At 52.1% G+C, this 14,914-nt stretch overlaps 2 long non-coding RNA genes across 3 annotated transcripts; one reads left to right on the forward strand and one right to left on the reverse strand.

The window, feature by feature from the left end:
• Window positions 1–1,229: 1,229 nt before the first annotated feature.
• Window positions 1,230–4,274, reverse strand: LOC121021293 (uncharacterized). Its single transcript, XR_005786487.1, has 2 exons — window positions 3,851–4,274; window positions 1,230–2,083 (listed from the first exon to the last, which is right to left on the reverse strand). It is a non-coding gene; the product is annotated as an uncharacterized LOC121021293 (long non-coding RNA).
• Window positions 4,275–4,402: 128 nt separating this feature from the next.
• Window positions 4,403–10,205, forward strand: LOC121021292 (uncharacterized). 2 transcript variants are annotated; one of them, XR_005786486.1, is made up of 5 exons: window positions 4,403–4,759; window positions 7,459–7,612; window positions 7,904–8,080; window positions 8,960–9,041; window positions 10,109–10,205. It is a non-coding gene; the product is annotated as an uncharacterized LOC121021292 (long non-coding RNA). The 2 variants fall into 2 exon arrangements; XR_005786485.1 differs by lacking the exon at window positions 8,960–9,041 and having other exon boundaries at window positions 4,413–4,759.
• Window positions 10,206–14,914: the final 4,709 nt, after the last annotated feature.

The following is a 14,914-nucleotide window of genomic DNA, read 5'->3' on the forward strand; positions in this document are numbered from 1 at the left end:
AAAAAATTAAAAAAAAAAAATAAAAAAATAAAAAAAAAACGTCAAGCTCATAAAATAAGGGATCAAGGCACTTGAGTAATTTAAGGGGAAAGACGGTCACTAACCAAGTGTTTGACCTTTGTTTCAGTAGGCAAGCGAGGCAGGTGTCTTACCAAAGTCTGCTTTTTGGCCGTCGGAATCCTATTTGCCCACTTTTCTTACGATTTCTGACATGCGTAAGTTACCTTCTGCCCCTGCGAGCTATAGGGTTTCCCAGGCCTGCTCCCTGATATGTTTTACCGTCTTTAAGCCGACAGCTCCATGGACCGGGGGAGCTGTTAGAGTCTAGGCCCCTAAGCGGGTGTCCTGGTGTCCCGCTCAGAAGCAACCATCCATTGTGAGCCAGTGTCTTTGCAGGAAGGCTGCCGGCAGCTTTAAATGGATCCCCCAACCTTGGGCACGGGCAAGGTGCAGCCCGCTGTGCTAGGAGTGAATTATGATGTCAGTATTCCAGAATCCCTAATGAATTCTCCTGAGCAAAGAATGCTGCTGCCCCACCTCCCCCACGCCACGTTTCTGGTTGATTCATGAGCAAAGGCAAGAAAAATCCACGGCTTTGGGGGAATAAAGAAGAGTGAGATCATTTCTGCGTTGAGAAATCACTGTGCTCCGATCGTTGTATCTGTTAAGGAAAGAACGATTTCATCTTCCATTTACTCACCTCCTCATTATCTAGATTCAGAACCCTTGCCACTCCCCCTCACCCCCCAGACCAGAAGTGGGGTCTACACCCCTGCCTCTACCTTCATCCCTGCTGATTTTCCCCAAGAGAGAAAATCCAGCCATGCCTTTCAGGGGGTAGTTGTCTTCGCTAATTGGGACCTATTTTCAATCCCGTGTAGTTTACGTGAAATAAATCTGCAACCGCCTGATAAATGTCATTGCCTCCTGGCCACAAAGAGGCAGCCCCGCATGAAAACTGTGATTGGCTGAGCCCAGCGAGACCCCTTCATGGCCCTGCCCAGCATGGGTGCCAGGCTTCCCACCAGCTGGGGCACCCTGCCGATCCTTGGGGGGAGAGTCACTTGGCACAGTCATCCCGCTCAATATTGACGCCTTTCGTGGGGTTGCTTAGGCTAATTAAAAGTCACGCTGTGCATGACTTTAATTAGGATTCACATCAGGCCAGGCGAGGCTTTCAAAGGGAGAAGAAACCACAGACTGAACATTCAGAGGGTGAGGGCAGCAGAGAGGGAGGGAAGGAGGACAGTTTATTTATAACCTTTCCTGCCACACGCATGCTGTGAGGCCAACAGACACGTGTTCCTCTGCCCTTCAGGAGAGGAACCTGTTTGGTTCAAGTCTTCATAAGCTGGGGTTTCTGGGGTTCCCCCTCGTTGGAGCGGAGGCTCTCACACGCACTTCGTTGAAGATGAGGAAGGGTCAGGGTTTGGGGCTACAGCCTACTGTTGGCTCCCGGGGTGGCCGCACCCGTGAGGTCCGGCCCCTAGACTCAGAGTGGACCCGGGGTTGATGGTGCACGAGAGGCAGAACCACTATTTTCCGGCAAGGCTGGTGCTCTCTTCAACCAGCTTTGACCTCAAGTGGTTGGTCCCATGTCAAGTGCTCAGCACAGAACTTGACACGCAGGCAGCAGTCATGACGAATACATCCATTTTGCGTGTTTCTTCCCTTAGGTTCCCGGTTGTTGTGATGTTAGAGACCGGATTCAATTCATGTTTGTACTCCGAGGGTCTGGAAAGTGGCTCTTCGTGGTGGCCACACAATGTGTTTGCTGCTTACCTCAGGGGGAAATGGGAGGGAATCAGAGCCCATTCTGAACGGGGAGATATGGGTATCCATGGGAATGCCCTTGGCTGCAATTACAGAGCACCTGACAAACTCCATCTCAGGCTTCAAAGACAGTTTCTTGTCTCATATGAACAAGCTCTCCGGAGCCCTGAGATCCTTGGGTTGGTGTGGCAGCAATGTGACATCACCATGGACTCGGGGTCTTCCCACACTTCTGTCCTACCTTCCTCAGCATATCGGCTCCTTGTCCTCATGGTCACAAGATGGTTGCCAAGATCCGGATCTCCCATCCCTAGAAGGGAGAAAGAGTCAGGGGCAAAAGATTTTGTCATGAGTTTTGTCTGTTTTTTTTTTTTTTTTTTTTTTTTTTTCAGGGTGGGCAGCCCCCAGCTTATATCTTATATCTCATGAGCCAGAAGAGATTCACGTGCCAACTCCCAAACCAAGTGGAAAAAGATGTACCATTATGGTTATAGTACAGATTGGTCCTCTACGATTAAGATGGGTTAGGTTCCCTGAGATCTTGAGATCACTAGCTCCTTCCTCCACACAAAATCTGTTTGTAGGAAAGAAAAGAAAGGTGAGGGCTGTTGGGTAAACAACCGAGAGTGTCTGTATTACTGTTGCTGTTGCAACTGTTACTAGAAGATTTTGCTAACCTGATGGAAACTTGACCCTTATCATCAGCTCTACTATAATGAAGTGAATGGCCACCACACTAGGAGTTACAGAAGACCTGGGGAATAGTCCTGGCCCTCCTGGTAAGTAGGCTCCTTCTTGGCAATAGGACACAGGGATCTTCTCCTTTCCCATGTGACATCATTAGCTGCATGTGCCTCACGAACATAAAGTGGCTGCTGGTGTGCATGCAGCTTAATCTGTGTCCTTCACATAGTGGCATCTGATTATGTCTCCTTGGTCACCTGCCTAGCTGTTGAAGGCTGGGAGCTTTTTAAAAGCATGCTATTTAGATTTAGATACCAGAATATTCAGCTAAAAGTGTTGAAAGTAGCCACCCTAGAGTGCAAGAAAATTGGAGCAAAGGGAAGGAGAAAACGCCACTTCTGTAACAAACCTTATAAAACTGTGATTCATCTGTGTGCACATACCTTTGATTAAATAAATTGAAAAAAAAAATAAGATTGGGGGGTCATCTGTGAAGTGGGTCTACACCCCAACCTTGACCTAACCGGGGGGGAGGGGGAAAAGGCAGTAACTGACCCAGATCCCTCTGCCACCTGACTCCCATCTCCCCCTCCTCCAGTCCGGTTGCTGCTTCTCAGCTGCAGCATAAAGCCAGAGAAGCGATTTCATCTAATCACCCGGGTCATTTTCTCAAAAATCGGTTTCTTTTTAACTGCTTTTTCATAGGAACAAAAAGAACATAAGAGGCGGCCAAATTGCTGTCCCTGCTGGCCATTGCTCTGCAGAGGGGCTGGCCTGAAAGGGGCAAAGGCCTTCCGGGCAGCCTTCAATTTTCAATCCATCTGGAGAGACAGCCGTCTCCGTGCTCCTTTATGAAATGAAATGGCAACTTAGGGAGAGGCAAAATAAATCGGAGGGAAAATGCTTTTGACACACGCCAGAGAGCAGCGGCTGACCCGAGTGAGAGGCCCAGAATCAACTTCTATTAACCCCTGTGCTTCAAATTCTTTGAAAGCTCTTCAAGCTCAACTCTTGAAACCAGAAGTCAACTCAGAGGACTGGCCTTTGAGCCCAGCTTGGGTCCTGCCTTGCTGTGTGGCCGAGGAAAAGTCACTCAACCTCTCTGGGCTTCATTTCTGCAGATGTTAAATGAGGTGGGATGATTTCCATTGTCTCAAAAAGACAATAGGAAAAGCAAATAAAACCAAGGTCAGTGAGGTCTACCTGCACTTACGTGCCCTTGTTATAGGGGGCGGACGTACAGGAGAATGACAACCACAGGATTTGGACTGACGGCTACCTCTACAGGGAGGGAGGGGCATGCACGGGGCGGGGGGCGGGCACACGCGGAGGGCTTCCGCTCCTGATGTCTGGGAGGGAGAGGCGTGGCTAGTCATTATAGTATTCTTCATACCTTTCGTACATCAGTTTCTACATCCTCAGTGTTGACACTTCGGGCTGAACGAGGCCACTGTGTAAGGAGCTGTCCTGTGCCTTGTGGGACGTGTGGCAGCGTCCCTGGCCTCTACCCGCTAGATACCAGTCGCACCCTCCCCTCCAGGTTCTGACAGCCAAAAGTATGTCTCCAGACACCGCCAAATGTCCCCCGTGTGCAAAATTGTCCTCAGTTGAGTCACCAGTCTAGAAAAGAGAGGACGTATGTCTCAGAAATATCAGATGACTTCCCCAAAGTCACACGGTCGGTAAATGAGAGGTCCGGCATCCGGCTCTCATCCATCCCGTCCCATCACGTGCTCTCCAAAATCCGTGTCCCTTGAGCGGGTATTTTTACTGCCAGGACCGCAGTAGACTTGCATCCGACATGAATACAACTGGATACCCCTGGCAGAAAATAAAACATGGGACGATTATCTTCAGGTTGACGACAGATATGAAAGCAAAGATAATGCTAGTAATTAAACATGGCCTATGGAAATGCATGTAAATACCCCAGCCGGCCACGCCCCTGCATGGAGCCCCGCCCAGTAGGAGGTGGAGACTCAGAGGGTCTGAGCTCTTCCCTCGCTGGGTCTCTGTTGCCCGGGGGCCAGTCCACTTGGGCTCGTCTACCCAAGTTGGGGGTGTCTCTGGGGTTTGAATTAGAGTCAGTCATTCCTGCACTTGATCTTCCCTTTGTTCAGTAATTTTAGAGCCTGAGCCACGCCCAGTTTTGGGTGCTACCCCACTGTTTTCCAGAGAGGAGGGCGCCGCCATCCCCAGGGCTCCGCAGGAGAGCTGGGACATGGCTGCCTGGTCGGAACCCACAGACCCTGAGGCTCGGATGCTTAAGAAGAAATGCAAGGCCTGAAGAGTCAAATAAACTGTAAGCAAGCCCCTCGCCCCTTGCGAGACATGGTTCACGTTTCCAGAAGCTGATGGATGGTGCCCTGGACACAGGGCACTGGGTAACTGGAAGGTTCTGTGACAGGGTGGGTCATTAAGTGTTGGGGACGTTCTGATGCGTGGTGTTGTGCCAGGCAGGGCAGGCAGTGGGACGATGAGAACGCTGATGTCTCCTCCAGCCCAATCCTTTCCATATGTTCATGAGCTATGAAAATACTTCTAGTCCAGAACGTGGCTCAGCCTCTCAGCGGGCCTCTGGCTAATTTTTGTTTTTTTTTTTTAATTTTTGTTTGTTTATTTATTTTTGAGAGAGAGAGAGAAAGAGCACGAGCAGGGGAGGGGCAGAGAGGGAGACACAGAATCCGAAGCAGGCTCCAGGCTCTGAGCTGTCAGCACAGAGCCCGACGCGGGGCTTGAACTCACAAACCCCAAGATCATGACCTGAGCTGAAGTCGGACGCTTAATCGACTGAGCCGCCCAGGCGCCTCGAGAAAGAAAGTTTTAAAGTCGTTGCATTAAATATGGACTGGATATTATGAGTACTTTCAGAGATTTTTTTTTTTTTAAGAGAAATTTTGACTGGGCCGTTCACTGACTTAAGGTCTTGGCTGAGTTCCCAGGCTTCTCTGTGCCTCAGTTTCCTCATCCGGAAGACGGGGACGATCCTCGTACCTGCTTTGCGGGGCTGTGGCGAGACGATTAACAGACAGAAGCAGGTAGAGACTCGTGGCTGTTTGGGGTGTTATTTACTTATCACCATGGCAACTGACTTTGCATAAGAGGCACTCCACTGCCAAAGGGAGAAATTGATCTGTCCCTGATTTCAGGAAAAGTTCACGAAACAGAACATTCTTGGATAAGCTAGCCCCAAAACATTAAAAACCACGCCCTCCTGTGAATAATTGCACCGTACCAACAGACTACGCTATGGAGAGACGGCATCACCACGGAGCGAGATCAATCCAGGAAGGCTTCCCGAAGGAGGGAGTTCTCGGCCCGTCTCAAAGAGATTCAGAGCGGGATCGGAGGAGAGCTAGGCCAAGGGCGCCCAGAGAGGAAAGAAGGGTGGCGGAAAACCCAGCAAGTTGTAGTTGGCAGATCTCGCATTAACGGTGGGATCAGGACATGGGCCCATCTCCTGGCAAGGGGCCATCAGCACTTGTCAACGCCCTCCGGTGTCCCCGGGCAAGAGACAAATCAGAAATCACAGGTGCACGCAGTTGAGGACATATTATGATCATGTTGGGGCCGGGCATCTGCCTGAGCGTTACAAATGTTTATGAATATTAATAACCGTTTGTTCCCAAAGGACCACAAATCAGTTAATTAGGGCCCTGTCAACCTGTTTATATTATCTATAAATGAAAACCCATCAGCAGCCAAACATGAAATTAAGCGGGCCGTGTGTGGGCCGCCACCGTTTCTGGATAAATTGCACACAGCCAGCTCCCCCCCGAGTCCCCGCCCTTGGCAGGGAGGTGGGTATTTCTCTTCCCTGCCTGTGTTTTATTCGAGTCAGTGGTTCCTGGAGGCACATGATAGATGGTGCCTTGCGTGTGGCTTCGCGGCGTGAGGGGCGGGGGTGATTTAAGACCGCCGGTAAATTAGCTGCAATCCAGAGTCTTGGAAAAGACGGAGAATACCCATAAATCAATGCTCCATAGACAGGTAATCAGGCCCCCAACCCGGACGCCGATCACCACAGGCCTGGGTCCATCCGTCTCCTTCCTGGAGAGATAGCACTGGGGTCGGGGTCTGGTTCGTGTTCCATCCGGACAGCTCCACATCAGGGGTCTTGGGCACGTTGTGTAGAACAAGCCTTGGAAAGTTAGAGGGCAGAGAGATGGAGCCAGACAGAGACCGAGACTGAGGCAGAGAGAGGGAGAGATTCATTGGACAACCAGCGAGCGCGGGCTCTGTGCTCGGAGCCCAGAGACAGAGACAGCGGTGAGCAAGACAGACCAAAGTGGGGCCACACTGACAGGAGCAGGGAAAGATCCAGACCTCAGCACGCGGTGATCTGACAGAGGTGAGAGACCCAGACGCTCGCCTCATTACCCAGGTGGTTCCTTCCGGAAAACCTCCTTGTGAGGCAACTTCTTGCAATATTTTTTCCTTTGGGTCAAGAGAATGTGGTGTCCTGATCACATCGATGCTAAAATAAGACCGAAACCCGTGAAGTTGCATTAAAATGGGCCCGATTACTTGGAGAGTTAGCACAGAAGAACGATCGAACCAGGGAAAATTGAACAGGGAAAATCCACTGCCCCACTGGTTGAAAGTCGTAGAAGACGGGGGCCATATGTACGGGTCCCGGAGTGGCCTCCCTGGTTCATCCCCCAGCTCCGCCACTCACGGGCCATGTGACCTTGGCCACGGTACCCAAGCCCTTTATGCCTCAGTTTCCTCATCCTCAACGTGAGATGATCCTAGGTTTGACCCCTGGGGAGGGTCAGAGGCGTTCCTATATGTGAAGTGCAACGTCCTGCCTCTCTGGGTACTCGCCTGCCTGAGGAGAAGCAGGTAAGGAGCCCACAGTCTATAGAGATTGGCTCTCGCTCCCTCCCGAGCTGGCTGTGCAAATGTGGGAGCTTACTTAACCTCTCTGTTCTTCCACTCTCTCTGTTTCCCCTTCTGGTGGGTGGCGAGTGAATCTAATGAGCCACGTTTGGCCACAAGGATGCGGACCGTGCATTTACCTCGGAGGATGGCTTACTCGGTTCTGCCTGTGCTCCTACCAAAGTGCAAGGTGACTACAGGGATGCGTTCCCTCCATCAGTGGCCTGTGACTCTGCTGTCGGCCCACGACCTTCTGTCCTGCGCAGCAGAGCCCGTAAGTCCTTGCTGCCCTCCACGACAGCTAAGTCCTGCTGGCGTCCGGCCCCTAAAGGAGCCATCAGCGGGAGGTGACAGCGACCCTAATTCTGTTTTTATTATTACAGAGCGCCGGTCATTTCTGTCTGAGTGGCTCTGAGTGACGGGTGTGATTTAGGAATCTCATGGAGGGATTAGGGAGGTGAAGCATTTTCCTCTGAGGCCCATCCTGGCTGCAAACAAGCTTCTGTGGAGGATGCTGATAAAAAGCAAATTATTTTATTCTGTTCACAATCAATTCCAACTCCAGGCTGCAGAGTCCCCCAAGAAATAAGGTATTAACACTTATCGTGTGGAGCTGAATTCTTCAAGGAATAGTAATCCTTAAACAGACGGAGGAGAAGTCGTCTTCAAAGCATTAAAATCCAGCGGTGTGCTCCCAGCCCATCCTTCTTCACCAGCCACGCGCCGTCTGGACGGATTTGGGGTGAGAAATGAATTCCAACCGCATTTCGCGGGCGAGGAAAGGGTTGCCCCCAGGGGCCATTCCTCATACGAGGGGAGGAATTTGTGCAGCAGGGTCCTTGGTCTGTGTCGTGGGCGCTGGGTCTTCCTGACCATCAGGGTCTATTCCTCCAACTGGTGACAACACCACGTCCTATTTGGTGGGAACACCCCTCCCCCGCACTCAGTCCGTGTGGTTTGGGTGGGGCTGGGTCCATCCCTGGGTCCAGGAAGGGGCACGTTGACCCGAGGCCTGGCCCATCCCTTGCGCGGCCTCGGTCGCTGGCAGGCTGTGGCCACGTGACCCGGTTGGTCCAATCAGAGTCGAACCTGGGATCTTAGCTGCCCCGACTGGAAAGGAGACCGTTTTCTTGCCAAGACAGTTGCCGTGTCGGCAGAATAAAGGCCCAGGGTTGCTTCTCATTATCATTGCTGTCAGTCAGGAGTGAAGCCAACCAGGAGGCAAGCGGATCTGAGAGATGAAGGGAAACAGAGCCACATTTCCAGATTCCAGGTCACTGAAACCCTGGATCCAGCTGTACCTGAAGCTGCAAATGCCTCAGGCTTTCATTTACATAAGCTAATATACTCCTTTCATTTCAGTCTTTTTGTTTTGTTTTTTTTAATCTTTATTTATTTTTGAGAGAGAGACAGAGCGTGAACGGGGGAGGGGCAGAGAGAGAGGGAGACACAGAATCGGAAGCAGGCTCCAGGCTCCGAGCTGTCAGCACAGAGCCCGACGCGGGGCTCGAACTCAGGAACCGCGAGATCGTGACCTGAGCCGAAGTCGGACGCTCAACCGACTGAGCCACCCAAGCGCCCCCATTTCAGTTTTTTTGATTTGGGTTTCTGTCACTTTCAGTCGGAAGAATCCTGACGAAATGTCTCCTCGAAAGATGCCATCTCCTGTGGGGCACTGGTCTAGCCCAGAGCTTCTGTCAAAGGTGACACCCAGAGAAAATGCCCCCTCCCTTTGCTTGGTCAGACACACATCAGGCTCTTCTTTCTCTCTCTCTCTCTCTTTTTTTTAAAAGTGTATTTATTTTGAGAGACAGACAGAGAGCGTGAGTAGGGAAGGGGCAGAGAGAGAAGGGGGGAGAAAGAATCCTAAGAGGGTTTCACCCCAGTGAGGGCCTCGAACTCGTGAACCGCGAGATGGTGACCTGAGCCGAAGCCAAGAATCAGACGCTTCACGGACTAAGCCACCCAGATGCCCCCTTTTCTTCTCTTAAGTCCCTGTTCCAACCTCAGAGAGCATGAGTCCGTCCTGATCAACCCCTCCTGTGTGCAAATGAACTCTGTCTTCCCTCGACTGACCCAAAAGCCCTCGCGGTTACTGCTTCTGACCTAACCCATCCAACTCCGAGAGGTGCTTTGTCCACAATCACACAACTGAAAAACCAGTGCTCAACACGGGCCTCAGTGGCACGTGGTGAGTGTTCTCGAAATATTCGCTAGGCAGATGAATCACCAGAAAGACTAGAAATCAGGCCTCCAGTTTTCTTGGGCCCCGACTGGGTCACATCCCCAGAATCGTCATGCTCCGAAAACAGCTTAAATGCCGGTACGGAGAACAGACCAAGCTACCAACCCCAGTTTCTCCGTATCAGCTGCTGCTCCTGCAAAATATACTCTCACGTCCTCACCTAAGAGGCTTCAACGTCGGGTTTAAAATGTACTTTTCTCCAGGTTAATTTTCTTTGCTTGCCTGCCTCCTTCTCGGCGAGGCTGGCTCAGGCCGCCCCCTGCCCTTGTCCCGCCCCCCCTCCTCCCCACCCCACTTTAGCTTCCCCACAGCGTTTGCCACCAGCTGGTGCAACGATTCACTTCAGATGTATTCCGTTTATCGCCAGCCCCAAGAGAACAGACCTTTTGTTTGCGGTTCAGCAACTAGAAGACCTTCTGGCCCGGAGCAGATGCGCCATGAAAGTTTGTTGACTGAATCAATGAATGGCTGAAACTGATTTGCTGACTTAGGTGATCTCTGTTTTTGTTTTTGTTTTATTCCCAGGCCATCCAAACAAGAATCGGAGGCCGCTCCTTTCTGTCTCTAAGCCTCCCCCATTGTCTTGCTGCTTCCAGAATAACAGATCCCGTCACTGGTGCCAAGACGATAGCCGTCCTTAGCCCCCGTGCGCCGGTTGGTTTTGCTCCTAGAAGTAGCCGCCGGAAAGGGTGTCTTGTGTCCAGTGGCTGTCGGCTGGGATGCGGCCCCGCTGAAACCGGGCCCGCTGTGGGTTGCTATGGAAACACTGAACAGGGAAGGCCGGCTCTTCCCCCATCGGAGCCCGTGGTGGGGCAGATGACACGGAGGCGTCTCGGGGATCTCATCAGTGATTCCAACCAGCGGCCCCCGGAAGTTTCCCGCTCGCAACTCTCTGCCCACTTTTTCACTGAGCTCTGGAGGCGAGAGTGAGGGTCATTTCGGGTCCTCGGGCCTGTGGCTTTTTACAGTCTGCGGGATACAAGAAACCATTTATTGGACACCTGTGGTGCACTTGGGCCTGAGGACAGCCTTTTCCCCAGAAAAGAAGAGGTGGGGTGGGGGTGCCAAGAGCATATGTCCTTGGAGCCTTGCTGTCTGGGTTCAAATCTTAAGACCGTTGTCTTGCTCTGTGCGGGGGTTTTAAGACCTGTGTGTGAATTCTTTAACACTCCTTCCCCTCGAAGTAGACTTTAACTCCCCTTCCATGGACTATCAGTGCATTGTCTTCAGGGACAGAACGTGCTGGAAGTGACACCGGAGATTTCTGAAGCCTGGTCAAGAAAGGTGGTACGGATTCTGCTCTTACCCCCCAAGCCCTCCTTTGGGCTCGTACCTTGGGAGACCTGAGACACCCTGTCATCTTCAGATGACGCTGCACAGCGGAGCAAGGACAGGCTGGCCCCACCCAAGGCCAGCCCAAATCTCAGCTGTGTCAGCGGAATAACTGTTATTGTCTTATGACACTAACTTCTGGGGCATATAGAACCCAAACAGGACACAAAATTGGAAAAGTGATAAACTATGAGACATCGCTTTCTTCCTTATGGGAACAGTGCCTGTGCTTCCTTCACAGAGTACTGAGGGTGTTGGTTTGTTAACAAAGCGCCCTGGACACATGGAGAGAGTCTAATGGCTGTCGGTGTGATTCAGCAAGCCAGGATCAGGATAACCCAGTGATCCAGGATCAGTGTAACCCAGCGAGCCAGGATCAGTATAATCCAGTGAGCCAGAGTCAGTATAACCCAGCGAGCCAGGATCAGTATAACCCAGGGGGCCAGAGTCAGTATAACCCAGTGAGCCAGGATCAGTATAACCCAGTGAGCCAGAATCAGTATAACCTAGTGAGCCAGGATCAGTGTAACCCAGCGAGCCAGGATCAGTATAACCCAGTGAGCCAGAGTCAGTATAACCCAGCGAGCCAGGATCAGTATAACCCAGTGATTCAGAGTCAGTATAACCCAGTGAGCCAGGATCAGTGTAACCCAGAGAGCCAGGATCAGTGTAATCCTGCAAGCCAAGGCAGAGGACCCTTCTGGCTGGTCTGGGAGTGAGCAGAAGCAAGGTGTTCGGAAGCCAGATGCCCTCCTCGTGTGTTGCGAGGGATCTGTAGCTGAAGTTCTAGAGTCTTCTACAGAAAGTAACGTGAACTAGGTAGGATACACAAAGGAAAAGCAACGGCCCAAAAGGCCATCCGGGAGAAGGGAATCTCTCTTCCATTCATGTTTCCCAGGCTTCCCGGCTCCCATCCCCAGGGGCCTGAAGCAGGGGGAGCCGTTTCTCCGGGGGCTTCTGGAGGTTGTCCCTTCATATACGGCACGCGTGCAAGATACACCCATCCGTATGTAAACAAGACAGAAAGGCAGAGAGAGAAGAGAGAAAGTCAAGGGAAGGGAAGAAAGGAAAAGGAAAAGAAAATCGGAAAGAGCTCCACGAGGACGGGGACCACTTCTTTCCCCGCGAGACTTCGGCGTCAGTCTCGGCACTGGCCCCGGGTTCATGGCCAACAAATCTGGGAGGAGGGGACGCAGCCCTTTTCCATCCACGTGGCAGCATCTGTGGACCCTGCCCTGCGCTTGGCTTGCCTTTCTCTCTTTCTTCAGCTCGGAGACACGTCTTCTCGGCACACCCAGGGCCGCCTGGTTCTCCGATGGACAGAGGCCACTGTGTGGCCGCACCGCGGTGGATCTCACCGGCTGTCCCTGGTGGAGACGTGGTGCCTTTGGTGCTGAGCTCTTGCGGCTCCGGTCAGAACCACGACGCACGTCGCGTGCGGATGTTTTGAACACCTGTGGACACACCTCCATCTCCCTTCTTTGTCTCTCAAAGACAGAGACTGTCCCTCCTTATCTCTGTGTCTCATTTTCCTGTCTCCTGTGTCTCTTAGGAGCACAGGCCGGAAGAGCTACAAGACTTCTGACGACTTGTATGTTATCATGTGTGTCCGTGGACATCAAGGGAGGCTTCTTGGAGGAGGGGCTGGGCCTGGAAAGTAGGGTCGGGGCAGCCATAGACGGGCAGCAAGGACCCTGGCTTGAAACCCACCCCCTTCCTCAGACGAGAATGTCGAAAAGACCAGCTCCACGAACAGCCCTCCCCACCCCATACGGCTGGTCCCCAGCCTGAGCTCCAAAATTCACACAAGGATGGTCTCTCATCATAGCAGCTGGCAGGCAGCGGCTGTAGGAACAGTGTCACACATACTGCAGGAGAAAATGAAGGAAGGACGTTTCCAGTTCAGAGTTCAGACCCCCCGACCACAGACTCTCCCTTCCCTTGCTGCCTGCTGGTGTGGAGCTGGGTGGATTAGTCCAGATACTTAACGGACGTTGGCCGTGGCTCTGGAGTACGTCCCGGAGGGCCTTCCGGTCCCTGGGCCTCACATGACCGCTTCATTCGCTGGAGTGTGGAGAGGCCTGGGGTCCAGGGGCCAGCACGATGGGCTAGTCGCTCTGGGACTCAAAACATAAGACCCCATGTGGCCCTGCTTGTGGGTAGAGGTTCGAGCCTCCGCTCCAGCACACCGTGTGCCCTACAGAGAGTCTGGCCCTCTGGGGAAATGGAGGTTCAGAGACTTTCCCGGGGGAGACCCGAGCTTGATTCCAGAGGACTCAGGCTGACGGCAGGGAGGCCAAGCCCAGGCAACAGGAAGGAACTGTCAGCATTAAAAGTGTAACTAGAAATCTGCTTTTTAGCATCTCTAGCGAAAGCTTGGGTCCGAGGGCCTGATTAGTGACCACTCACTAGAGCTGTGTCGTGGGCCCCCTACAGCCTGGACTCTGTGGCTCGTCACAGTCCTCACCCCGCCTTGTCGCCCTGTGTACGGGCCCACTTCCCTCTTGGCCCGGCCCTCGATGGCACTCCAGTTTATGCCCCTCCTTTAGTGCGCAAACAATGTTCACATACCTTTTCTGACTTAGCTCTCTCCGCGCTCCTGGGATCTCCACACACGATGATACAATTTTCTGATGGGGGCAGAGAGACTCAGAGACTCAGAGATGCCCTCGCGGCCAAGCAGGTCACTCCCTACGTGAACTGGAGATTCCTCCCCTAAGATGCACCTTGCTGGCAAAAGGGCCCTCCCAGCTGTGTGGAGACTGTGAGGGGACAGACCTCAGACGGGAGATAATCTGGGGCAAGGGGCTCAAGGGGTCAAGACCAGGGTCAAAGCCAGCCCCAGGGCAGGAGAGGGGGCTGGGCACAGTGCAACAATTTCTATTTTACTTTATTATTTATTTTATATTTTATTTCATTTCATTTCATTTCATTTATTTTATTTTATTTTATTCTATTTATTTTCTACATTTACATCCCAGTTAGTTAGCGTCTAGTGCAACAATGATTTCAGGAGTAGATTCCTTAATGCCCCTGACCCATTTAGCCCATCCCCCCTCCCACAGCCCCTCCAGGAACCCTCAGTTTGTTCTCCATATTTCTGAGTCTCTTCTGTTTTGTCCCCCTCCCTGTTTTTACATTATTTTTGTTTCCCTTCCCTTATGTTCATCTGTTTGGTCTCTTAAAGTCCTCGTATGAGTGAAGTCATATGATACTTGCCTTTCTCTAATTTTGCTTAGCACAATACCCTCCAGTTCCATCCACGTAGTTGCAAATGGCAACAGTTCATTCTTTTTGATTGCCGAGTAATACTCCATCGTGTGTGTGTGTGCGTGTGTGTGTGTGTGTGTGTGTGTATACACCGCATCTTCTTTATCCATTTATCCATCGATGGATATTTGAGCTTTTTCCATACTTTGGCCACTGTTGATCATGCTGCTATAAACATGGGGTGCATGTGCCCCTTCGAAACAGCACACCTGTATCCCGTGGATAAATGCCTAGCAGTGCAATTGCTGGGTCATGGGGTGGTTCTATTTTTAATTTTTTGAGGAACCTCCATACTGTTTTCCAGAGCAGCCGCACCACTTGGCATTCCCACAATGCAACAATGTCTAATAGCTTCTAGAGCTCCGGAGACAATGACCCTTGGTGGTTACATGTGGTGTCGAGAAAGGACAGAGAAAGGACAGAGACACATGCCGAGAGAGATGGAGAGACGCAGAGAGAGAGAGAACTGCACAGAGGTCAGAAGACGCAGAGGAAGAGACCCAGGGCAGAGAGGAGAGAGCGTTCCAGAGAGAACCAGGGAGAGACGGAGGGGCGGGCTGCCGATCGCGGGAGCTACAGGGCTGCAGGGTGGCGAGACCGATCCCCACAGAGGCTGCTGCTTCTTCCTCTGGGGCCAGGTGCCAGTGGCACAGCTGTGGGCACCGGCCCAGCCCCCAGACTCCCAGGAAGCCAGGAGCCCCAGCCCGGTGGCCAGCACGGGAGTCCCGC

This window comes from Herpailurus yagouaroundi, unplaced genomic scaffold (assembly GCF_014898765.1).
Source record: "Herpailurus yagouaroundi ecotype Mexico unplaced genomic scaffold, PumYag 287, whole genome shotgun sequence".
NCBI lineage: Eukaryota > Metazoa > Chordata > Mammalia > Carnivora > Felidae > Herpailurus > Herpailurus yagouaroundi.